This window comes from Microtus pennsylvanicus, chromosome X (genome assembly GCF_037038515.1).
Source record: "Microtus pennsylvanicus isolate mMicPen1 chromosome X, mMicPen1.hap1, whole genome shotgun sequence".
Classification (NCBI taxonomy): domain Eukaryota; kingdom Metazoa; phylum Chordata; class Mammalia; order Rodentia; family Cricetidae; genus Microtus; species Microtus pennsylvanicus.
Window position 1 is genome coordinate 43,331,422 of NC_134601.1, and position 25,917 is coordinate 43,357,338.

The following is a 25,917-nucleotide window of genomic DNA, read 5'->3' on the forward strand; positions in this document are numbered from 1 at the left end:
ATAAGAATAATGGGTTAATATAAGCTACAAGAGTTAACAAGAAGCCCGAGCTAATGGGGCAATCAGTTTTATAACTTAAAGAGATCTCTGTGTGATTTTCTTTGAGGCTTTCCAGCTGTGGGGAACTTGGTAGGACATAAACCCCAACAAGCCAGCCCTCATGTTACAGTACACAGTAAGGACAAATACAAGGTATTGTATTGTGTTGCGGGAGGTCCTTCCACTCCTCCAGCCTATAGATGCTGAGATACCAGCCCATTGGGGCTTGGTCTCTCTCCCTTTAAAAAAGCGGCCACTTCCCTCTCCTCTCTCTCTTCACTTCCTGCTCCGCTGGCAACTAGACTCCCTTCCTGGTTGTGCAGAGGGCTGTTGTCTGGGACGGTGATCTGTAAGTTTTTTCCCCTTTAAATAAATACCCCCTTTTAATCATAATTCCAAACTGGTGTGGTATTGTTTGTGACTTACGTCTTTACCTGGCGCCCAACGTTAGGACCTCTCCTTCCCCTGCTTGACTGCCGGCCGCGAGTTAGGCTTGGCGCAAGCCCTCCCTTCCTCAGCCATGGCCTGTGCCTTCCGACGGCCTTGTGGCTTTTGTCTTCTGCGTGGAGCCAGGAGTTTAATATAAATTATCACGCACTGGCTTTTCTGGCTGCAGTTCTTTATATTTTTCTTTTAGACACCTCAGATTGACTTCAAGTCCCCACGTACCCTATCGTCTGCCTCCCCACGTGGATTTAAACTCCACAGGCCCGTGTAGTCTCTGCCCGCGTGGTTCTCTCTTTTCTGAGTCGTTTTTAAATCTCCCTTGCAAGCACAGCTCTTAAGTGACGCGAACCAGAGCACGCGGTTGCCAAAAGCTGCAACCCCTCAGGGTGACTCCATCACGTGGAAGCATACATGGCTTCCAGGTTACTCTTCTGTACCCCTAGATTCTGGGTTTATGGTTCAGAGTACGGAATTGATTTAATTACATTTACTTTGTTGAGCAACTTGCATTTCCCAGTTTTTAACAAATACTAGGCGGACTCTGAAACAGGACCCTGTTTTCGTCGCGACATGGCAACAGCGCCACCTGCTGGATAATAGGTAATATGGCAGTTTTCGTTTCCAACACGAATTTTACTGTTCTGGTTACCAATACAATGGGTTATATCATGCAAGGTTTATATGACTATGGGGATAACTTAATTTACTGGTTACTAGGTTTCACTATTCTTTTGCATATTTTATCATTTAGGAAGAATATGGCACTCCTAAGAACCATACAATCTTTACTAGAATCTCATGCAGGTCAGGAGATTCAGGATTCAAAAGAGACAATAATAAAAAGACTTGAAATGATTGAAGAAATTATTGGAGCTGGTGAACAGAGTAATAAGGCACAGGGACAGGATACAATGTCTGCTGGAAACTATGTGCCTGTAGGCCGAAGATGGATGCCCCAACGGTACAGAGGAACTTTGGGTGACTGTCCAGGCAGCAAGACGTCTCTGTCATTTCTAGAGTTTGAAAGTTGCGTATTTCTTGTTTACTTAGGTAATGTTGTATCTTTCTGAAGTCTTTGACGGAGTTAAGAATAGTTACAGTTTTCCTTAGTTATGATAAAGATTATTGTAATTTTTACTTGATAACTGTTTTGTTATATGTAATTTTGCTATGTTAAAGTTAAAGCCTTCCTTTTTTTTGTTTAAACAGGAAAAGGGGAAATGATGGGGGAAGGTCATTGGTTAATTATAATAAAGAAACTGCTAGGCCCCCAATAGGTTAAAACATAGGTGGGAGGAGTAAACAGAACAGAATGCTGGGAGGAAGAGGAAGTGAGCTCAGAGGCCATGCTCCCCTCTCCCGGGCAGACGCACGCGATGAAGCAAGCCACCAGGTCGGACATGCTGAATCTTTCCCAGTAAGACCGGTGCTACACAGTTTATTAGAAATGAGTTGATCGGGATATCAGAATTAGCCACTAAGGGCTAGAGCTAATGGGCCAAACAGTGTTTAAAAGAATACAGTGTCTTTGTAATTATTTCAGGGCATAAGCTAGCAGGTGGCTGGGGTGCTGGGGACGCAGCCCCACTGCCCTTATTACAACAGTATTGGCTACATATTTAATATGTGCATACATGTATGTAGCTACATATTTATTCAAACTTTTCATTTTAAGGATATACTCCATTAGACCCTACTGAAAATTTTAGGTTTAGACTTATGTACAACATTTTTTTTAGAGAAAAGTATAATTTATTCTGAGTTAAAGGACAGCAAATTATCCAAGGAATATTGTCTAAGAATTTAGTTTTAAGAAAAAGGAAAGATCTATCATTCTGTCTGATCAAACCAATGACTGCATCAATGATCTAGGATGCTTAGGTTCTTTTGGCTTTGTTTTTCTCATAGCTGGAAATCATATAAGGGCTTTGTGCACAAAAACATGTAGCTATCACAATAATTTATGCTCAGAGACCAGAGTACTTTTTGAGTAGTAATTTTGAACTCTAAATTTCTAGAAAAGAATAATGGCTTCTAAACCTAGTTATGCACAAGTAATAAATACATGAAATAAGGTGTAATTCTTTGTGCCCAAGAAATAAATACATGAAATAATGTGTAATTCCAGTTTTAGTGTCTTATAATAGTTCAACATAGAGACCAGGATAGAAATTTTATAACCATCCTTAATTAGAATCAATATGTGGATTAAAAAGCCAATTTGGCCAATTCCATGGCTCTTTCTAGTGTTGGCAAATACTATTTCAAAACAGCTTACCAAAATTTAATTATCAACAATATTTTCAGTTCTTTAAGAATTTTACTTATGGCAAAGACCATAAAAGACAAATCAAAATGCAAAAATATGGCATGAAATTCAGATATCCTCTGCTATACACCAAGTTCCAGAATTGCCATGAGGCATCAGAACCTTTATACAAAAAAAAGAGAGAGAATAGGGGAATGAAGAAAAGAAGAAAATAAAAATAATCAAGAAGAACTACATATTGGTTGCCACAAGGATAGTTCCCTGCATCGAAGTCACATATATTAATAAAAATAACAGTAAGTACTAAAATGAGCAATAGTAATTTTGACATATATGTTAATTGCCTTCATTTTATAGGTGGACTAAAAAATAATATATTTTCATAATGTATTATTTTACCTCAATTTCTCCCAGATCTGTCCTGCCTTTCTACACAGCCAATTTCATGTTTGAAAAAGTTTGTCTCTATTTCTTTCTAAATAACCACAGACAACATACACATAAGAACAAACCCGTCTTCCAAAGTCCAACAAGGAAAACACAAATAAGAAAAAAAGGTCAAAATAAAGCAAATTTAGACATATTTCTAGGGTTGTATTTAAGTGAAATTAAAATAGATCAATACCTTTTACTGGTTGGATGTTTCACTTACAAATTCACACTTTAAACATTGAAACTTAAATGATATTTGAAAAACATATGATTGAGGTCTTTCACTGCTACTTGAGATTCGTGCTACAAGTCAGTAGCAATCATACGACAACCTCTCCTTTAGATCTTATCCCATTTATCACCATTGCTGTTGATATTCTAGAAGCCATGGTCATTGAATCCCGAAGATTATTGGATTCACGTCTTTATACCGCCTTCAGTTTCAAGAAGCCTCTTCACTCTTGAAGCTTAAACATCTCTTGAAATGGGCTAACAATCAGGGAATCCATATGGGTCTGAACTAGGTCCTCTGCATATATCTTATGTTTGTATAGCTAGGTGTTCTTGTGTGACTCCTAACAGTGGGATCATGGTTTGTCTCTGGCATCCTTGCCTGCTCTTGGCACCCTTTTCCTCCTACTGGGTCGCTTTGTTCAGTCTTGATACGAGGGTATGCATAATCTTTTTTATCTTGTTATGTCATCTTTGATTGACATTCCTGGGAGGCATATTCACTGCTAAAGGGATGCCGAGGAGCAGTGGATCTGAGGGAGAGGAAAGATAGTGGGGAGGGACTAGGAGGAGTGGAGGGAGAAAAATCTACAGTCAGGATGTAATACATGAGAAAAGAATAAATAAATATTATAATAAAGGACCAATATTCAAAGAAAATAAATAGACAAGCACAGTGCTATTTTCCAAACCTTTTCAAGCAGTCTATATTAGACTTGTATTTATCTGTTCCAGTGAGACCAAAACTTAAGCCTCAGTACGTTGGGATTTATGGTGAATACAATTAATTTGTATGCCAAGACTTCCAATAATAAACTCAATACAAACAAACTTTCAGTTCTATGAGGGTGAGGTCACTCTCTTGTACACCTATAGGTCCACAAGATATAATCAGTGTGCTTGGCCTAGAGAATGATCACAGTATATACCTTGATTGATAGATGCGTGCATTCTAAGAAAACCTAACTTAAAAATACTACTCATTATAAATTGCATTTCTTTAGTTTGACCTCAGAAATGATAGGCACAATACACAAACTCTGTGTATCAATTTTCAGATTTCTATTTTAAGGCAGGATAATATTGGAGCCCACATTGCACTTAGATGTTGTAAGTTTCCTTTGATTTCGAGACAAAATCATTAATATTGTGTGCATTCGCTTTATGTCCTGACACATGCAGACCAAGCACACCATGAGTTGGCTCTGCCCAAAACCACACACTAAGCTTGTGCTTTTGAAATTTACCCAAACAATTCTAAATGTTGTATTTAGAAAAGCCTTCAGTCTTTGCCTTTTCAAATCTTTACAGAATTAGAGTAAGCTTAAAAAACTTATTAATATCTAGCCTAAATGTTGTTATATGTTCCTGTTTTGTTATTCTCCTAGTATATCTGTTTCTATGAAAGACTTCTTCAGGCTTCTCCTTTCTCACTGTCTTTACATTTTGTTACAGAATCATTTTTCCTTATATATAGGCACACGGTACATATGAATGTATATATGACAATTAGCAACTCTTCCATACAGTTTTCTGTTCTCTACTTTCTGTTCTTAACTAATGAATATTCCCTATTGAACACATTTATCAGAGTTGCACGGATAGGCCACATTTTCTCTTTTACTATTTACACAAGTTTCTTGAAATGCCCTACTCAGAAATATTTCCATTGCTTTCTCTCTGGTTCTCAACCTAACAGTGAGCCAGATGTTAAATTTAATGACTGTACCCTTAGGGCATAAGTCACAAAACAATCCCACACCAGTTTGGGATCATGATTACTAAAAGGATTATTTATTTAAAGGAAAAACTTACAGATCACCATCGTAGACAACAGCCCTCTGCATGACCAGGAAAGAAGTCTAGTAGCTGGAAGGGGAGTCCAAAGCAAGAGAGAGAGCTCAAGGCTACAGGTGCTTTTTAAAGCAAAAAAGACCATGGGAAAGCGGGCTGGTATCTTAAAGGCTATTGACTGAAGTAGCAGAAGGAGCTCCCACAATACCCCTCTCTGTATCTGAATTTCTTTAAGTATACAATATACACCTAGGCTGTTCCTGCATGTTTAATAATAGGAATGTTGCATAATGTATATAATATAAATTATACCAATGCTCTAGTGGAAATGTGAGTTGGGATTTATTTATTCAATTCAAATAAAATATTCTTTAAAACTTTTATTTGCCTGCAAGAACAATCAGAATCTGTCATTATGTGAGCCTCATTCTACTCATTTTTCCATATTGTTCTTCCTCCTGTAGTGACATCCCAGATCCCATGACTCCCTCCTACTGGTTCAGTGATTCCCTCAATAGTCATCCTGTCGTGATATGAGAGACAAGTCTCCTATAGTCTCAGGCATTTCAATACTTGGTCCCTAGTTTTTGGTTGTTTGGGGTTGTTTTAGGAGGCATGACCTTCCTAAAGAATTTATGCCCCTAGGGGTATGTTGTTTTGAAAGCTGAAAGACTCACACCATTTCAAGTTCACTCTCTCAATCTCTTACTTGTGGTTTGAGATGTGAGCTCTCAGCTCTTATTCCAGGTACCATGTTTGCTGATTGCTGCTATAATTTCCCACCTTGATGAAATCATTTCTCTCTGGAACCATAAGACAAATAACTTCTCCATTCCACAAGTGCCTTGGTTAATGTGTTTTATCTCAGTAATAAAACAGTAACTAGTAAGCACCCATCCATGTCATATGTATTCTATTACACTTCTTAATTTTATCCCTGTAGATCTCTTTTCTCCTCTCATTATTCATTTTCTAGTTTTATGTCCTACACGGTATAACCACAATATGTATACTAATATATAAAAATTAAGTCTCAATTCCACAAATGAGAAAAAAACCTCTGATAATTCTCTCTTTCCAACTCTGTACCTATTCACCTAAGAACCTTCAATTCTATCCATTTTCCTCCAAATGCCATGATTTCAACAATCTTTCTGGTGGAATAAAATTCCATTGGATATATATATATATGTTACGTTTTATCTATCCATCTCATAATGGAAATGAATGGTTCCATTTAAGTATTGTGAATATTGTGGCAATAAACCTGAATTGCAAGTATGTCAGAAGTAAGACTTAGGGTCTTTTGAGTATTTGTCTGGAAGTATTTTAGTTAGGTCTTATAATAATTTTATTTTTATTTTTGAAAACCTATGTGCTGATTTATACAGTTGGCACCAGTTTACATTCCACCGGGTATACAAACAGGAAAGGAAGAAGTCAAATTTTCCCTATTTATAGATAATATAATCTATCCTTTAAAGTCTTCCGTAGAAAACTCACATGTAGACATTTTCAGCAAAGTAGCAGGATACAAAATCAACATCAACATCAGAAGCTTTTCTATATGTCAACAAAGAACATGCTGAGAAAGAAATAAAGGAAATAAAATCAATTTTAATAGCATTAAAAATAATGAGTGCTAGGATAGTTCAGTGGATAAAGCACTTGCCACACATATGAACAAGAGTTCAAATCAGCAGTACCCAAATAAATGGTAAGTGTGGCTGCTCATCTGTACTTTAGAGAGTTAGAGACCAGAGATCACAAGGGACATGCTAACTAGCTAGAAAAGCCAAATTATGTTTCAGTAAAAAAAATGTGTAGAGACTTCAAAGACAACCAACATCAACATGGGGTCTCTACATGCACATACACACACACAAACATATGCCCATTCACATGTGCACCTACATATATAAAAACACACTACACATTCATGCCAATAACACACACACATGCTGTTATGCTCATGTGTATGTGAACACACACACATACCCATACACACAAACACAGTGGGGATAGAGGAACGTAAGTAGGCAGGGTAAACAAAGACAGGCTCCCTCAGATAGTGTCTTCTTGTTCTCAAAAGATCCTGCCAGGAGAAAAGGCCTGGAGGCACACAGGTGTGCTGTAATTTTTTAAAAAGTGGCTTGTGCGAGAAAGATGCCATGTGACAAGCTCAGGTAGAGGTTTGTTTTTTTAATTGGAGGAAAGTGAATGGGAAAATGGGGTGGGGAGAGGGGGAGCCCGGCTTCTGGGGACAGGATTAGCAGACAGAAGAGAAGAAAGAGGGACTGAGACACAGAGAGAGAGACAGATGGACAGATGAAGACAAAGAAAGAAAGAGTTAGGAGGTTGGCATGGTCCTTTAGAAGGGAATGTAGTGAATGTACACAGAAGAAACTCTGTACATTTACCCCAAGCCCAGGCCAGTACACATGCCTGAATACTAATAGGTGGATAGTTAGACAGGACCAATACTGGAAAGGAATGGACCCAGGGGCCGTAGAAAGCATCCTTGTTAACATCTAGTAAACTGAATTCCTGCTCCGAGCTTAGATGGATAAAGCTAATAATTTTGTTTTCTACTGTCTTTCCTGCTAATCCACTTGTTTGTTCATGCCAGGAAATAAACTGGGTAGTCACTTAGGCAACAATAGCTATTCCCATTACACACACACACACACACACACACACAATAAATCAATAAAGGCATATGTTTGAAAATGCTGTAGTGAAACTCATTTCTTGGTATGCTGACAAAATGAGTAAAATATAAAAACTTTAGAAAAGAATGTTAATTACTGAGTAAAAGGCTACAAAATTATACTATTCAGTTATTTTTTTTTTTGAAAATTTCCGCCTCCTCCCAGCATCCCATTTCCTTCCCCCCTCCCACTCCTCTCCCCGTCCCTCTCCAGTCTGAAGAGCAGTCAGGGTTCCCTGCCCTGTGGAAAATCCAAAGTCCTCCGCCCTGCATCCTGGTCTAGGAAGCTAAACATCCAAACTGGCTAGGCTCCCACAAAGCCAAAACATGAAGTAGGACCAAAACCCAGTGCCATTGTCCTTGGCTTCTCATCAGCCCTCATTGTCCACCATATTCAGAGAGTCCGGTTTTATCCCATGCTTTTTCAGTAACAGTCCAGATGGCCTTGTGTATATAATCCACACTTTCTTCATCCATTCTTCCATTGAAGGACATCTAGGCTGTTTCCAGGTTCTGGCTATTACAAATAATGCTGGTATGAACATAGTTGAACAAATGCACTTGTCATGTGATAGGGCATCTCTTGGGCATATTCCCAAGAGTGGCATTGCTGGGTCCAGGGATAGGTTGATCCCAAATTTCCTGAGAAACCGCCACACTGATTTCCAAAGTGTTTGCACAAGTTTGCATTCCCACCAGCAATGGATGAGGGTACACCTTCCTCCGCAACCTCTCCAGCAAAGGCTATCATTGGAGTTTTTGATTTTAGCTATTCTGACAGGTGTAAGATGAAGTATCAAAGTTGTCTTGATTTGCACTTCTCTAGTTTCTTGAGTTCTTTATATATTTTGGAGATCAGACCTTTGTCTGTGGCAGGGTTGGTAAAGATCCTCTCCCAGTCAGTAGGTTGCCTTTGTGTCTTAGTGACAGTGTCCTTTGCTTTACAGAAGCTTCTCAGTCTCGGGAGGTCCCATTTATTAAATGAGGCCCTTAATGTCTGTGCTGCTGGGATATACATAGGAAGTGGTCTCCTATGCCCATGTGTTGTAGAGTACTTCCCACTTTCTCTTCTATCAGGTTCAGTGTGTTCAGACTGATATTGTGGTCTTTCATCCATTTGGACTTGAGTTTTGTGCATGGTGATAGATATGGATCTATTTTCATTCTTCTACATATTGACATCCAGTTTTGCCAGCACAAATTGTTGAAGATGCTTTCTTTTTTCCATTGTATACTTTTAGCTCCTTTATCAAAAAGCAGGTGTTCATAGCTTTGTGGGTTAAAGTCAGGGTCTTCTATTTGATTCCATTGGTCAACTTCTCTGTTTTTATGCCAATACCAAGCTGTTTTTAATACTGTAGCTCTGTAATAGAGATTGAAGTCAAGGATGGTAATGCCTCCAGACAATCCATTATTGTATAAGATTGTTTTGGCTATCCTGGGTTTTTTTGATTTTCCATATAAAGCTGATTATTGTCTTCTCCAGTTCTGTGATGAATTTGGATGGGGATTGCATTGAATCTACAGATTGCTTTTGGTAGAATTGCCATTTTTATTATGTTGATCCTCCCAATCCAAGAACAAGGTAGATCCTTCCATTTTATGGTGTCCTCTTCAATTTCGTTCTTCAAAGACTTAAAGTTCTTGTCAAATAGATTTTCATTTCCTTGGTCAGAGTTACCCCAATATATTTTATGCTGTTTATGGCTATCGTGAAAGGTGATGCTTCTCTGATTTCCCTCTCTGCTTCCTTATCCTTAGAGTATAGGAAGGCAACTGATTTTTTTTTGGAGTTGGTCTTGTATCCTGCCACATTACTAAAGGTGTTTATCAGCTGTAGGAGTTCTTTGGTAGAGTTTTTGGGGTCGCATATGTATACTATCATATCATCTGCAAATAACGAAAGTTTAACTTCTTCCTGTCCAATACGAATCCACTTAATCCACTTATGTTGTCTTATTGCTATTGCTAGAACTTCAAGCACTATATTGATGAGGTATGGAGAGAGTGGACATCCTTGTCGTGTTCCTGACTTTAGTAGGATGGCATTGAGTTTTCCTCTGTCTAATTTGATGTTAGCTGTTGGCTTGCTGTAAATAGCTTTTATTATATTTAGGTACGACCCTTGTATGCCTAATCTCTCCAATACTTTTATCATAAAGGAGTGTTGAATTTTGTCAAATGCTTTTTCAGCATCTAATGCAATGATCATATGGTTTTTTTCTTTCAGTTTATTTATATGACGAATTACATTGATAGATTTGCAAATGCTGAGCCACCCCTGCATCTCTGGGTTGAAGCGTACTTGATCATAATGGATAATTTTTCTAATGTCTTCTTGGATTCAGTTTGCCAGTATTTTGTTGAGGATTTTTGCATCGATGTTCATGAGTGAGATTGGCCTGTAATTCTCTTTCTTGGTTGAGTCTTTGTGTGGTTTTGGTATCTGAGTAACTGTAGCTTCATAAAAGGAATTTGGCAATGACTCTTCTGTTTCTATATTGTGAAATACATTAAGGAGTATAGGTATTAGGTCTTCTTAGAGGTTCTGGTAGAATTCTGCATTGAAACCATCTGGTCCTGGGCTTTTTTTGTTAGGGAGGTTTTTGATAACAACTTCTAATTGTTCATGACTAAGAGGTCTATTTAGATTGTTCACCTGGTCTTGGTTTAACTTTGGTATATAGTACTTATTTTATTTTTTTTTAATCTTTTTTATTGAGAAAATGAGAAAAAAAAACAAGTTTCCACCTCCTCCCAGCCTCCCATTTCCCTCCCCCTCTTCCCACCCTTCTCCCCCTCCCCCCACTCTTTCCCCCTCCCTCTCCAGTCCAAAGAGCAGTCAAGGTTCCCTGCCCTGTGGTTAGTCCTAGGTCCTCCCCCCTCCGTCCATATCTAGGAAGGTGAACATCCAAACTGGCTAGGCTCCCACAAGCCAGCACATTACATAGGATCAAAACCCCTTGCCATTGTCCTTGGCGTCTCATCAGCTCTCATGGTTCACCATGTTCAGAGAGTCCAGTTTTATCCCATGGTTTTTCAGTCACAGTCCAGCTGGCCTTGGTGAGCTCCCAATAGATCAGCTCCACTGTCTCAGTGGGTGGGTGCACCCCTCGTGGTCCCGACTTCTTTGCTCATGTTCTCTCTCCTTCTGCTCCTCATTGGGACCTTGGGAGCTCAGTCCAGTGCTACAGTGTGGGTCTCTGTCTCTATCTCCATCCATCACCAGATGAAGGTTCTATGGTGATATGCAAGATATTCGTCAGTACTTCTATAGGATAGGGTCATTTCAGGTTCCCTATCCCCAGCTGCCCAAGGAATTAACTGGGGACCTCGGCTTGGGCACCTGGGAGCCACTCTAGGTTCAAGTCTCTTGCCAGCCCTAAGGTGGCTCCCTTAACTAAGAATTGTGCTTCCGTGCTCCCCTACCCAACTTTCCTTTATCCCAATCCTCCTTTTTCCCCAAGTTCCCCCCATCCTCCCCTTCTCCCTTTTCTCTCCCCATCTCCCCTTACCCCCATCCCACCCCACCCCCAAGATCTCAATTTTATCCCCGGCAACTTTGTCTACTTCCCATAGCCAAGAGGATAACTATATGTTTTTCCTTTAGTTCACCTTCTTACTTAGCTTCTTTAGGATCACCAATTATAGGCTCCGTGTCCCGTATATATGGCTAGAAACCAATTATGAGTGAGTACATCCCATATTCATCTTTTTGAGTCTGGGTTACCTCACTCAGGATAGTGTTTTCTATTTCCATCCATTTGCATGCAAAATTCAGAAGTCATTGTTTTTTAATGCAGCGTAGTACACTAATGTGTAGATATTCCATACTTTCTTCATCCATTCTTCCATTGAAGGGCATCTAGGTTGTTTCCAGGTTATGGCTATTACAAATAATACTGCTATGAACATAGTTGAGCAAATGCTCTTGTCATATGATAGGGCATCTCTTGGGTATATTCCCAGGAGTGGTATTGCTGGGTCCAGAGGTAGGTTGATCCCGAATTTCCTGAGAAACCGAAACACTGATTTCCAAAGTGGTTGTACAAGATTGCATTCCCACCAGCAATGGATGAGGGTACCCCTTCCTCTACAGCCTCTCCCGCAAAGGCTATCATTGGAGTTTTTGATTTTAGTCATTCTGACAGGTGTAAGATGATATCTCAAAGTTGTTTTGATTTGCATTTCCCTGATCGCTAAGGAGTTGAGCATGACCTTAAGTGTCTTTTGGCCATTTGAAATTCCTGTTGAGAATTCTCTGTTCAGTTCAGTGCCCCATTTTTTAATTGGGATAATTGGCATTTTAAAGTCTAGTTTCCTGAGTTCTCTATATATTTTGGAGATCAGACCTTTGTCTGTTGTGGGGTTGGTGAAGATCTTCTCCCAGACAGTAAGTTGCCTGTTTGTCTTGGTGACAGTGTCCTTTGCTTTACAGACGATTCTCAATTTTAGGAGGTCCCATTTATTCAATGTTGCCCTTAATGTCTGAGCTGTTGGGGTTACACATAGCAAGCGATCTCCTGTGCCCATCTGATGTAGGGTACTTCCCACTTTCTCTTCTATCAGGTTCAATGTGTTCTGACTGATAGGGAGATCTTTAATCCATTTGGACTTAAGTTTTGTGCACGGTGATAGATATGGGTCTATTTTCATTCTTCTACAGGTTGACATCCAGTTATGCCAGCACCATTTGGTGAAGATGCTTTCTTTCTTCCATTGTATACTTTTGGCTCCTTTATCAAAAATGAGGTTTTCATAAGTTTGTGGGTTAAAATTCGCGTCTTCTATACGATTCCATTGGTCGACTTCTCTGTTTTTATGCCAGTACCACACTGTTTTCATCACTGTAGCTCTGTAATAGAGTTTGAAGTCAGGGATGGTAATGCCTCCAGACGTTCCTTTACTGTATAAGGTTATTTTGGCTATCCTGGGTTTTTTATTTTTCCATATAAAGTTGATTATTGTCTTCTCAAGATCTGTGAAGAATTTTGATGGGACCTTGATGGGGATTGCATTGAATCTATAAATTGCCTTTGGTAGAATTGCCATTTTTACTATGTTGATCCTCCCAATCCAAGAGCAAGGGAGGTCCTTCCATTTTCTGGTATACTCCTCAGTTTCTTTCTTCAATGCCTTAAAGTTCTTGTCAAATAGATCTTTCACTTCCTTGGATTAGAGTTACCCCAAGATATTTTATGCTGTTTGTGGCTATCGTGAAAGGTGAAGCTTCTCTGATTTCCCTCTCTGCTTCCATATCCTTTGTGTATAAGAGGTCGACTGATTTTTTGGAATTGATCTTGCATTCTGCCACATTACTAAAGCTGTTTATCAGCTGTAAAAGTTCTTTGGTGGAGTTTTAGGGGTCGCTTATGTACACTATCATATCATCTGCAAATAACGAAAGTTTCACTTCTTCCTTTCCAATTCGAATCCCTTTGATCCCCTTATGTTGTCTTATTGCTATTGCTAGAACTTCAAGCACTATATTGAAGAGGAATGGCGAGAGTGGACAGCCTTGTCGTGTTCCTGAGTTTAATGGGATGGCTTTGAGTTTCTCTCCATTTAATTTGATGTTAGCTGTCGGCTTGCTGTATATAGCTTTTATTATATTTAGGTATGGCCCTTGTATCCCTAATCTCTCCAATACTTTTATCATAAAGGGCTGTTGAATTTTGTCAAATGCGTTTTCAGCATCTAATGAGATGATCATATGGTTTTTTTCTTTCAGTTTATTTATATGACGAATTACATTGATAGATTTTCGTATGTTGATCCAGCCTTGCATCCCTGGGATGAAGCCTACTTGATCATAATGGACAATTTTTCTAATGTGTTCTTGGATTCGATTTGCCAGTATTTTGTTGAGGATTTTTGCATCGATGTTCATGAGATTGGTCTATAATTCTCTTTCTTGGTTGAGTGTTTGTGCAGTTTTGGTATCAGAGTAACTGTAGCTTCATAAAAGGAATTTGGCATTGCCTCTTCTGTTTCTATATTGTGAAATACATTAAGGAGTATAGGTATTAGCTCTTCTTGGAAGTTCTGGTAGAATTCCGCATTGAAACCATCTGGCCCTGGGCTTCTTTTGGTAAAGAGGTTTTTGATAACCTCTTCTAATTCTTCGCGACTAACAGGTCTATTTAGATTGTTCACCTGGTGCTGATTTAACTTTGGTATATGATATTTATCTAAAAAAGCATCCATTTCCTCTATATTTTCCAGTTTTATGGCATATAGGCTTTTGTAGTAAGATCTAATGATTCTCTGAATTTCCTCTGTGTCTGTGGTTATGTCCCCCTTTTCATTTCTGATCTTATTAATTTGCAAATTCCCTCTCTGCCGTTTGATTAGTTTGGATAGGGGTTTGTCAATCTTGTTGATTTTCTCCAGGAACCAGCTTTTTGTTTCATTGATCCTTTGGATTGTTTTCTGTGTTTCTATTTTGTTGATTTCAGCCCTCAGTTTGATTATTTCCAATCTTCTACTCCTCCTAGGTGAGTCTTCTTTTTTTTCTAGAGCTTTCAGGTGGGCTGTTAAGTCTCCAATGTGAGCTTTCTGTTTTCTTTAAATAGGCACTTAGTGCTAGAACTTTCCTCTTAGGACTGCTTTCATAGTGTCCCATAAGTTTGAGTATGTTGTTTTTTTATTTTCATTGAATTCCAGGAGCCTTTAATTTCTTTATTTCTTCCTTAATCCAGGTATGGTTCAGTAGTTGACTGTTCAGTTTCCATGAGTTTGTAGGCTTTCTGGGGGTAGCATTATTGTTGAATTCTAACTTTAATCCATGGTGATCCAATAAGACACAGGTGGTTACTAATTTTTTTCGTAATGTGGAAGTTTGCTTTGTTACCGAGTATGTGGTCAATTTTCGAGAAAGTTCCATGAGCATCAGAGAAGAAGGTATATTCTTTCCTATTTGGGTGGAATGGTCTATAGATGTCTGTTAAGTCCATTTGCTTCATTACCTCCATTACTTCGCTTATTTTTCTGTTAGGTTCCTGTCTGATTGACCTGTCCATTGGTGAGAGAGGAGTGTTGAAGTCTCCTACTATTAGTGTGTGCGGTTTGATGGCTGCCTTGAGTTTTAGCAATGTTTCTTTTATGTACGTGGGTGCTTTTATATTAGGGGCATAGATGTTCAGGATTGAGACTTCATCCTGATGAACTGTTCCTGTTATGAGTATAAAATGCCCCTCTCCATCTCTTCTGATTGATTTAAGTTTGAAGTCAACTTTGTTAGAAATTAGTATGGCCACACCTGCTTGTTTCTTAGGTCCATTTGATTGATAAGCCTTTTCCCAGGCCTTTACTCTGAGTAGGTGCCTGTAGGTAGATTTTTGATAACGGTTTCTAGCTCTTCGCGACTAACAGGTTTATTTAGATCGTTCACCTGGTCTTGGTTTAGCTTTGGTATGTGGTACTTATCTAAAAAAATGTCCATTTCTTTTGCATTTTCTAGTTTTGTGGCATACAAGCTTTTGTAGTAAGATCTAATGAGTCTCTGAATTTCCTCTGTGTCTGTGGTTATGTCCCCTTTTCATTTCTGGTCTTATTTATTTGCGTGTTCTCTCTCTGTCATTTAATTAGTTTGGATAGCGGTTTGTCGATCTTGTTGATTTTCTCCAAGAACCAAGTTTTTGTTTCATTGATTCCTTGGATTGTTTTCTGTGTTTCTACTTTGTTGATTTACGCCCTCAGTTTTATTATTTACAGTCTTCTACTTCTCTTGGGCTTCTTTTTTTTCTAGAGCTTTCAGGTGTGCTGTTAAGTCCCTGATATGCTTTCTGTTTTTTTTAAGTGGGCACATAGTGCTAGGAACTTTCCTCTTAGCACTGCTTTTATCATGTCCCATAGGTTTGAGTATGTTGTCTCCTTATTTTCATTAAATTCAAGAAAGACTTTAATTTCTTTCTTAATTTCTTTCTTGACCAAGGTGTGGTTCAGTAGTTGACTGTTCAGTTTCCATCAGTTTGTAGGCTTTCTGGGGGTGGCATTGTTGTTGCCTTCTAACTTTAGTCTGTGGTGATCTGATAAGACACAGGTGGACACTGATATTTTTTTGTATCTGTGGAGGTTTCCTTTGTTTCTGGTATGTGGTCAATTTTCGAGAAGGTTCCATGAGCTACAGAGAAGAAGGTATATTCTTTCCTATTTGGGTGTTCTAAAGATGTCTGTTAAGTCCATTTGATTCATTACCTCCAATAATTCTCTATTAGGTTTCTGTCTGATTGACCTGTCCATTGGAGACAGAGGTGTATTGAAGTCTCCTACTATTAGTGTGTGTGGTTTGATGTCTGCCTTGATTTCTAGTAATATTTCTTTTACATAAGTGGGCGCTTTTATATGAGGGTCATAGATATTCAGGATTGAGACGTCATCCTGATGAATTGTTCCTGTTGTAAGTATAAAGTGTCCATCTTCATCTCTGCTGTTTGATTTTAGTTTGAAGTCAGTTTTGTTAGAAATTAGTATGGCCACACCTGCTTTTTTTTAGGACCATTTGCTTGAAACACCTTTTCCCAACCCTTTACTCTGAGTAGATGCCTGTCTTTGTGGTTGAGGTATGTTTCTTGCAAACAGAATGTTGAATCCTGTTTTCCTATCCAATCTCTTAGCCTGTGCCTTTTTATAGGTGAATTGAGGCCGGTAATTCTAAGTGATATTAATGACCAGTGGTTGTTTACTCCGGTTATTCTTATTGGTTTTGGTAGTAGAGTTTGTGTGTCTCCCTTCTTTGAGATGTGCTGGTGAAGGGTCACTAGATGCCTGGGTTATTGTAGGCAGTGTTGGCAATGTTGGAATCCTTGGGTTGCGATTTTCCTTCTATTACTTTCTGTAGGGCTGGGTTTGTGGCTACGTATTGTTTAAATTTGTTCTTATCCTGGAATGTCTTGTTTTCTCCATTGATAGTGAACAATAGCTTGGCTGGGTATAGTAGTTTGGGTTTGCATCCATGGTCTCTTAGTTTCTGCAGTACCTCTAACCAGGAACTTCTGGCTTTCATGGTTTCCATAGAGAAGTCAGGGGTAAGTCTGATTGGTTTACCTTTATAAGTTACTTGCCCTTTTTCCTTTGCAGCTCTTAATATTCTTTCTTTAACCTGTATATTTTGTGTTTTGATTATTATATGGCGAGGAGATGTTTCTCTTTGATCCAGTCTGTTTGGTGTTCTGTATGCTTCTTGAATATTTAAATCAATATCCTTATGTTGCGAAAGTTTTCTTCCATAATTTTGTTAAAAATATTTTCTGGGCTTTTGAGATGTGACTCTTCTCCTTTTATTCCTATTATTCTTAGGTTTGGTCTTTTTATTGTGTCCCATATTTCCTGAAAATTCTGTGTTGAGAATTTGTTGGCTTTGCTGTTTTCTTTGGTCTGTGTGTTTATTTTCTCTGTGGTGTCCTCAGAATCTAAGATTCTTTCTTCTATCTCTTGTATTCTATTGATTACGCTTGTTTCTGTAGACTCTGCTCATTGACCTAGATTTTCCATATCCAGCTGGTCCTCAGTTTGTTTTCTTCCTTGCCTTCATTTCAGTTTTCAATTCTTGAACTATTTCCATTACCTGTTTGATCGTTTTTTCTTCGTCTCCCACGGTATCATGTACGTATTTACTCATTTCTTCAAACTTTTTGTTATACTTCCAATCCATTTCTATAAGGGCGTTTTTTACATGTTTTGTAAGGGACTCTATTGCTTACATAAAGTCAATTTTCCCCACTTCTTCTGTGTTAGGGTTTTCAAATACTTCTGTTGTAAGATCATTGGGTTCTGGTGTTTTCATGTTGTTTTTCAGATTATTGGGTGAATTCTTGCCTTGGCGCCTGCCCATCTCCTCCTATCTATCCTACCTAATGGGTCTTTTAAGACCGGGTCAGGTTTCCCTGCTGGCCAAGGGCTCCGCTCACAAAATGCCCTTGCTCTGTTTCCTGGCTCTTCCTGTGGGCCAAGAACCCTCTCACCCCTCAGAAAGGTCTTCACGACCAGGACCAGGCTCCCCGTTTGCCAATGACCTCGCCAACAAAAGACCTACCTCTTTGATTTAATTGTAGTGGGGATATCTGATGTCATTATTGCGTGCTTGTCCCCGCCGCTTGCATCTGCCGCCGCACCGATCCCTCCAAGCCTATTCCTGATTGTGTCTTGCACTTGGCTCAACTGTAGTGGGAAGATCTACTCAGTGTCGGCTTCACTGTTTCATCCTTGGACCATCCCCTGTCTGCGCCGCGCCTCTCTGTCACGTCTGCCTGAATAATTTTTTTAATGTGTTCTTGGATATGGTTTGCCAGTATTTTGTTGAGGATTTTTGCGTCGATGTTCATGAGTGAGATTGTGCTCAAAGTAAAATTGGAAAAACGTGCAACAAGCAAAGCAAGTTTCTCTATCAGTAAGATAATGCCTTCATCCGTATCCTCAAATTTATACTTCTCAGTATAGCAACTGCTCAACAAACATGACCTTTCAAAGAATCAACTTCCCTAAGGGTTTCCAAAATCATTCTGTGTAACTATACTTCAGCTTCGTCATTAGAATGGAAGTGAATGGCACATGCAGAGCCACTAATATGAGCCGTTAGTCACACTATGACTTCAGGGAAATTATATGACCTTCCAAAAAAATAAATATGTAAATGTTATAGCACCCAACATGTAAACTGAGACAAAGCAATTGCTTAAGGCCATAAGGGCTACATTAGGGAGTCCAACTGTGTATGTGTTCTGAATTGGTGAACTTAGCCAAAAGCAGATAAAAGTATTTTTGAAAAACAACTTGCTTTTGTACTATAAGATTATTTTTCTTAACCTTATTTTCATACATACATATATGTGTGTGTGTGTATACATATACATACATACTAACATTTATATAATAATAGAACTGCAGTAAGTACTATTAAGCAGTGTAGAGATGCATATCAGCATACAGGATGACGTTCACAGAAGTTGTCACCAATGTACTAGAAAATCCCAGGATAGGCCATCCTTAAAATACAGAATACCATTTGTAGTATCAGTTCCAGACATAATCTGCTCTATTCAAGCACTATTACTTATTCTTTCCCTAGCACAACCAGTGATTGTCTGGCCTCCACAGTCTGTGAGAAGCAAACGCCTGGATTGTCACGCTCACCCTCGACCAGCAAGGAATGACATGACCACTGGAGCTCTTCTTATTGCAGTTTATTCCAGGACTTTTTACACTTCTCTCTCTCTCTCTCTCTCTCTCTCTCTCTCTCTCTCTCTCTCTCTCTCTTTCTCTCTCTCTCTCTCTCCCCTTTTCCTCTCTCTTTCTCTCTCCTTGTACTCTCTCCCTGGGCAAACCTCTCCCAGCCCTTAAGTAGGCATGGGCTGCCAATCCCGGATTGCCAGGTGGGCACTGCCCATAGGCCCATGCATATGCAAGCAGCTGATGATCATTGCGTGATCAGGCATAAGTCAGAACTTAGCAATAGGAGTTGATTATACATCTCCATCAGGTGTGATTCCATGCAGCTCGCTAAAGTTCCCCCTTTTGTTTTGTAAGGTAGATAGCCAAACTTGGGGAGACTGTCCTGCTTCAATGGCCACGAAGGCCTGAATGATCATAACTGCATTGCGATGCTGTGAAACCCTTATGTGACAAATGCACCCCAGGCATACCAGGGAGGCAAGCACCCTTAAGCTTGCCAGGGCTCTTATTCCCACCCACTCCCTCAGATGATCCATGGAGTGATCCAGGAAGATAGTTCTTCTGCCAGGCTGGTATCCATGTGTGTGGAGTTCACAGTCACCATCGCCACCCGCAACTTTTCCAGTTGTTGTTCGAATTCACCAGACCAATTACCTAAAAGATAACTAGACAATTCTTTAAGCAAATTAGCTGCATGAGTAAATTTTTCATATTGAATGCTGGTCACACACACAGCCCCAGATACTTCCACTCACAGCCAAGCTGAGCCAATTGCCAGAGCGGCGGCTGTGCTTGTGGCAGCAGCAAGGGCAGTCAGAACTGATAGCAGAGGGGCCAGCACAGAGGAGAGGAAGGGGAGGCAATCTTGCTTTCCCCTCTCTGGCTTTCCTCTGCCTGCTCCTGTCATTCCTGGGGGTTTGACTTTTAGGAGTGGCTTTGCCATGACCCCAGGAGCAGTCAGAAACCACTGTTCCTTCAGCAGCCCCCTAAATAACATACTCCAGCTGCCATACCCTCGTGGCTCATTTATTCCTGTCAGCTGAGTGCATGGAAGACACCTTCTGCCTCGTGCACCTCTTTGGCTTCCCTAGCAACCCAGCTGATCCTGCTTCTGCTCTGAAAGGGCCCTTAAACCGTGTTTTAGGGAATTGGGGCGTTGTCAATCTCTCTGGCTACTTCCTGCTGAGCGGGGACGTTGCATTCTTACTCTCATTTTCAGTCACGCTTGGATATTCAGTTCTCGATCAGGCTGGCAGGCCAGCAGATCTTACCTCATGCTGTGCTTCTATGCCCTGAGGCAGGTCCCTGTGTTTGCAGCTTCGCACACCCTCAGCACTGCTTGGCCTTGGAGGCGCCTGGAGCTCCTTGGTCTTGGAGCCACAGCTGCTCACACTCCACTGCAAACTCTGGAGGGCTCGATAATTCAAACCACATGAATATCACTCCCTTCCTAAGCATACCTTGTTCGGTGGCAAAATCTGGATCTCTACCAAGCCTGTCCCAGGATGAAACATTAATATTGCCAGAGACGGCAAACCAAGGAGCAATTGTCACCTTCACCCAAACACTTCTCCAATGCGCTCCATAACAGCTCATTAAGAGCCAGAAAAATCAGGTGTGATGTTGAAGCGCCCGTTCTAAAATCCCATTCTTAAACCGTCCACTTTGGTTGTGGCCCTTACTTTAAACCATCCACTTTGATCGGGGCTCTGACTTTAAACCGTCCGTTTTGGTCGTGTCCCTATTACCCCCACTCTCCCTTCTTCTACCGGTGAGAGCAGAAAACCCGCTTTTTGTCGTGGATCCCCAATCTTTACCTTGAAGATTATTTGGTGCACCCCCTGACTGCAGCAAGTTCTGGGCTCCACAGAGAAAGGTTTGGAGGTTCCCCGTACGCGTGTCCCCGTACGGGCCACCACTTGTCATGCCGCAACTCGTTCAGCAAGGAAGACGCAACCACCGGAGCTCTTCTCACTGCAGTTTATTCCATAAATTTATTCACTTTCTCTCTCTTTTCCCCTCTTTCTCCCTCTCCGGGCAAACCTCTCCCAGCCCTTAAGTAGGCATGGGCTGCCAAACCTGGATTGCCAGGTGGGCACTGCCCGAAGGCCCACGCATATGCAAGCACCTGATGATCATTGTGTTATCATAGCATAAGTCAGGCCTTAGCCATCTCAGGAGTTGATTATACATCTCCATCAGGTGTGATTCCACGCAGCTCGCTACACTGGATCACCCTTTCTCATTCAGTTATGAGGCTCAAAGGGACCCAACTGCAACACTGACGACCTTGTGTAAGAGGAACCCGAAAACAAAGTCTTCCAAACACCCCTTGCCTTCCCAATCATGTTGCCTCTTCAATAGTCCATGTCCTGGTCACTGACAGTGGGCACCAGACTACCTAGCAGTCTCATGATGAAGAAGAGAGGGTCCAAGGTGCCCTCCTCATTCAGAAAGCTTGGATGTTTGCTGGATAGTGCACGCAGAACCACCAACTGAGACAGCTCGGGACTGGCCCATGCAGGCCTGAGGACATCCACTCCAAGTGCAGCTCTCGAGCTTTGTTCAATTTCTGAGGCCAACCGTCACTCGAGTACTGTGCGCTTCAGCTACCGGACGTGTCCACAGTTCTCGGGAAGGAGAGCCTCTCTCTGAGGATATTGCTTTGCTGCTGCTTGCATAGAGTCACCATTGGCAAGTACTCCCCTGCCCCTTGGGAGGGGTGAGTTCCCTTTTTACTTTTCAACTACTTTATTGGCTAAATGGCCAAACCTGTGGAGAGAGGCCAGTGAGCCTCAGCTGGTCCATCATACTCTGACCAGAGACCACAGTTTTCTCAGCCTCCCCGGCCTGGGACCCCCTTCAGTGGACCCCGTCCTGGGTCCCCCTTCTGGGTCCCCCAATGGAATGATGACATCCTATCCCAATGGGGAAAGCGCTTGCCTCATAGGCCTGGGACCCCGTTCAGAGGCCGCAGGCCTGGGACCCCCTTCAGTGTCTCCCAAGGGATCGATGGCAGCGCACCCCAATGGGAGACATACTTGACCAGCACCAAATTCCCGAGGGACTTTGCACCAGCGGGGGTGCTTCGACTGGCTCGGCAAAAGTTCAGGTGCCAAAAGCCTTATGAGGACAAAACAGTCAAAATTCCCTACACTGGTACGGCAGATAGTCTGCAGAGTCTTAGAGCTCTTAAAAAGACTACATCCAGTAAGAAGACCCTGAACCCCTTAAAGGAGCTGAAAGAGATCAAGGAAGGGCAAGTTCCACTTCCTCCAGAGGTTCCTGACTGCAGGAGTAACCCACTGAGCAGGGAACCCAGACCATCTGCCTTACCTCCCGCCACTAGAAAAAGAGTGGCCTCAACTTCTGTGCACAGACCTGGGAAAGTGCAAAGAAGCCTGGATATGTCTACTGTGTTTGAAGAACCTATGGACTTTGACCATTCGGGCACCAGAGTGTCTGCAACATCTGCAAGACACTGTGCTGGGGATGCCAGTGAAAAGGTCAACGAGGATGACAGAATGCCTGGGCCGTCTTCTGCTGACTCTTCCACTGACCAACGTGGACTGGTAATTTCCCCACAATTTCAAGGTTCCCTGCAACCTTCCTCCCCTACCCAAGGAGCTCTGGGATCTTCCACTTCTTCCCAAGATGCTCAGGGACTATCCCTATCCACCGGAGAGGTTCTGGGAGGAACCCCATGTGATCAAGGGTCTATGGGGCATTCCATGTCTTCCCAGGCATCCCAGAAACCTCCCCTTTTGCTGAAAGGAAAATCAAACATGTCTCCCTTTCTAGAAGCGTTTTCAAAAGGCCATCCTCGAGCCGAGGGGTCACCAACCATTCCAATTCTCCACCAAAGAGTTTCAGACAAGCCCCTTCTGATCAAGGGGGCCTACAGCAGGCCCCATTAGACAAAGAGGGCTCCAAATGTTTTTCTCCAAACGGGGTGCTCACTGATTTCTCATTTTCCCAAAATGAAATGTATCCTAACCCCTCTCCCCAGGGGAGTTTAACACCATTGAAAGCTGCCAAAGACTGGAGAGTTATACCCTCTCATGAAGAGAGCCGAGGCTGTTTTCCCCCTCCCCAGAACGACCCTAAGCAATCCATATCTGCTGAAGTGAGCTTGAGTCCTGCCTCCTCTGACCAAGGGTATTTTATAACTTCCCCATTAAAGCAAGAGGGCTTTAAATGTCCTCCACCCGAAAATGGGCTTGGATCTTCCCTTACAGCACAGGGGGGACCAAGCCCTATCACTATTCCCCAAGTGGGCCTCACAGCACTCATTCCTATCCAAACAGAAACAAAACTATCTCCATCTACATCCGGGATTCTAGAACCTTTGCCATCTTCAGAAGGGGACCTAGAGAGTTCAACATATCTACAAGAGATGCTAGGCACTCCTAAGTCCACCCAAGGGACCCTTGTACCTTCTCAACGTACACAAAGGTCTCTAGCACCTGCATCAACTTCTGTTGGGGTTCTGAGTCCTTCTGTATCTGTCAAGAGGACTCTAGAATTGTCTACATTTAGAGAAGTGTGTCAAAGACCTATTCTCTCTCACAAAGGGAAATTCAAACCTAATCCAGATATGAAAATGGACAATGGATATTCCCGCTATAGCAAAAAGAGAAGGCCAGATCCTCCTTCTGAGCAAGGTGGATTTCCAGTGTCCCTATCAGACCAAGAGGGCTCTAAATATACCCTGCCAATCAAACAGGCCCTTCTGATTTGTCATTGGAAACAAAATAGCCAAAGATATGCCAAGAGAGTTCAAGTGAGTCGTGCACGCTCCACAACTACCCAGGGTGCTAAGACAATACAGCCTTCCCTTCTTCCTCACGAGTCTCTAGGGCTTTCCACATGTGTAGAAGAGGCTCTTGAAATTTCTACACATATACCAGGATTACCAGGTCATTTACAACCTGTCCAGCACGTTTTGGGTTCTACCATATGTGATAAAGGGACTGTGGGGCAGGATACATATGCAGAAGGGGTTCCATACTCATCCCCATCTTTAGAAATGACTCTTGGATGTGACACATGTACACGAGAATTTGTAGCAAATTTCACATTGAGAGAAGGCGATTCCTCAGATTCGACCTGCCCACAAACACCCACAGGACCTCTCCACTCTTCACAGGAGGCTGTGGAAATTTCCCCATCTCCTCAAGGGTATCAACAATCAGTCAAAACTACACAAGAGGCTATAGGCCATTTCCCATTTGCACAAAGGGATATTAGTCTTTCCACATGCCCACAATTGACTCCAGAACATACAGCAAATACCCCAAAGGTTTTGAATACTACTTTACCTTCCCAAGGGCCCTTGGAACCTGTTTTGTCCATCCAACTGCCTCTGGAACCTAACATCTCTACACAAAAGTCTTTATTATATTATTCACCTGAAGAAAGTGTTCCTGAAACCTCCACATTTACACAAGGAGGTCTAGTAACTTTCTTAGCTGCCCAAGAGGACTTTAGACCTACTACATATGCACAGGAAACTTTAGAGGATACCACACCTACACAGGTTCTAGAAATTTCCCCCCATTCTGATGCTGTAGTAAAGGAACACACATGTACACCTGACACAGTAGCACCTTCCCCTTCTGTGAAAGACGCCCAAGGATCTACCATATCCGGAGAAGGCACTTTACCGTCTTCCCCATCTACACAAGAGAGTTTCAGGTGTATCCCTTCTCAGGAGGGAAATAGTAAACATGTTCCCTCTACCCAAGTGGGCCTTGGATGTTCCATTTCTACCAAAAAGCGGTTGAGAGATGAGCCTTCTGATGAAGGGGACTTCGGAACTTCCTCATCTGAGGAAGGCAGTTTCATTCTCCTCCCTTCTTCAAAAAGGGTATGTGCATCTTCTACTGCTCCAAAAGAAACATCAATCACTACAAGTACTCCTCAGGTAAGTCCTACGCCTTCTACATCTGTCCAAAAGGCCCCACGATGTTCCACATCTGAACAAAAGACCGTGGAACCTTGCCATTCTAACCAAGAGCCTCGTGAACATTCCATATCTTCCCAAGAGGCCCAAGGGCTTTCTCTGTTTTTCCCAAAGCGTCTATGTCATTTACCATCTGTCCCAGGCCTTCACGGACATTCTCCATCTCTGTCAAAGGCTCCAGAAAATTCTACCTATACCCAAGGGGATCTGTCAATTTTTAAATCTGACTTGGGAGCCTTGAAACCTTCGTTATCTGCCAAAGGGTCTAAGGGAAAGGCCAAATGTAAACAAAAACTTCTTGAAACTTTGCCATTAGCACAAGAGGACCTGACATCTCCTATGTCCTCCAAACCATCTAAAGATCCCTATGCCTCCTCCTGCCTTCTGGCTGCAGAACACTTTCCATCTCCCCCAGCTTCTCCAGTATCATCAACATCTGAGCAGTGGTATCTAGGAACTTCACCATCCTGCCAAGGGTTTCTTAGACATTCTCCATCTGCCCCAGGAGATATGTGTTGTTTCCAGGCTGCCCAGGGAGCAAAAGAACTTTTGTCATCTGCCCAAGGGCCTCAGGAAAGTTTTCCACCTTCATTAAGTTATTCAGGACATTTGCCCAACCTCCCAGGAGAACAGGAAGATTCTTCACTCGAACAAGGGATTTTAGAACATGTCTGTCCTGCTCAGGGCTCTCTGGAAACTTCATGCTCACCTAGGGTGTCTTTGCAAAGGCCCTTGTTGTCCCTAGAAAGGCCTCTGGATCTTTCCATATCCACTCAGGGGAATGCTGGTACTTCCCAATCTGAACAAGGACTGCAAAGTTTTTTACCATCTATGCACAAATATCTGGAAAATTCCCCT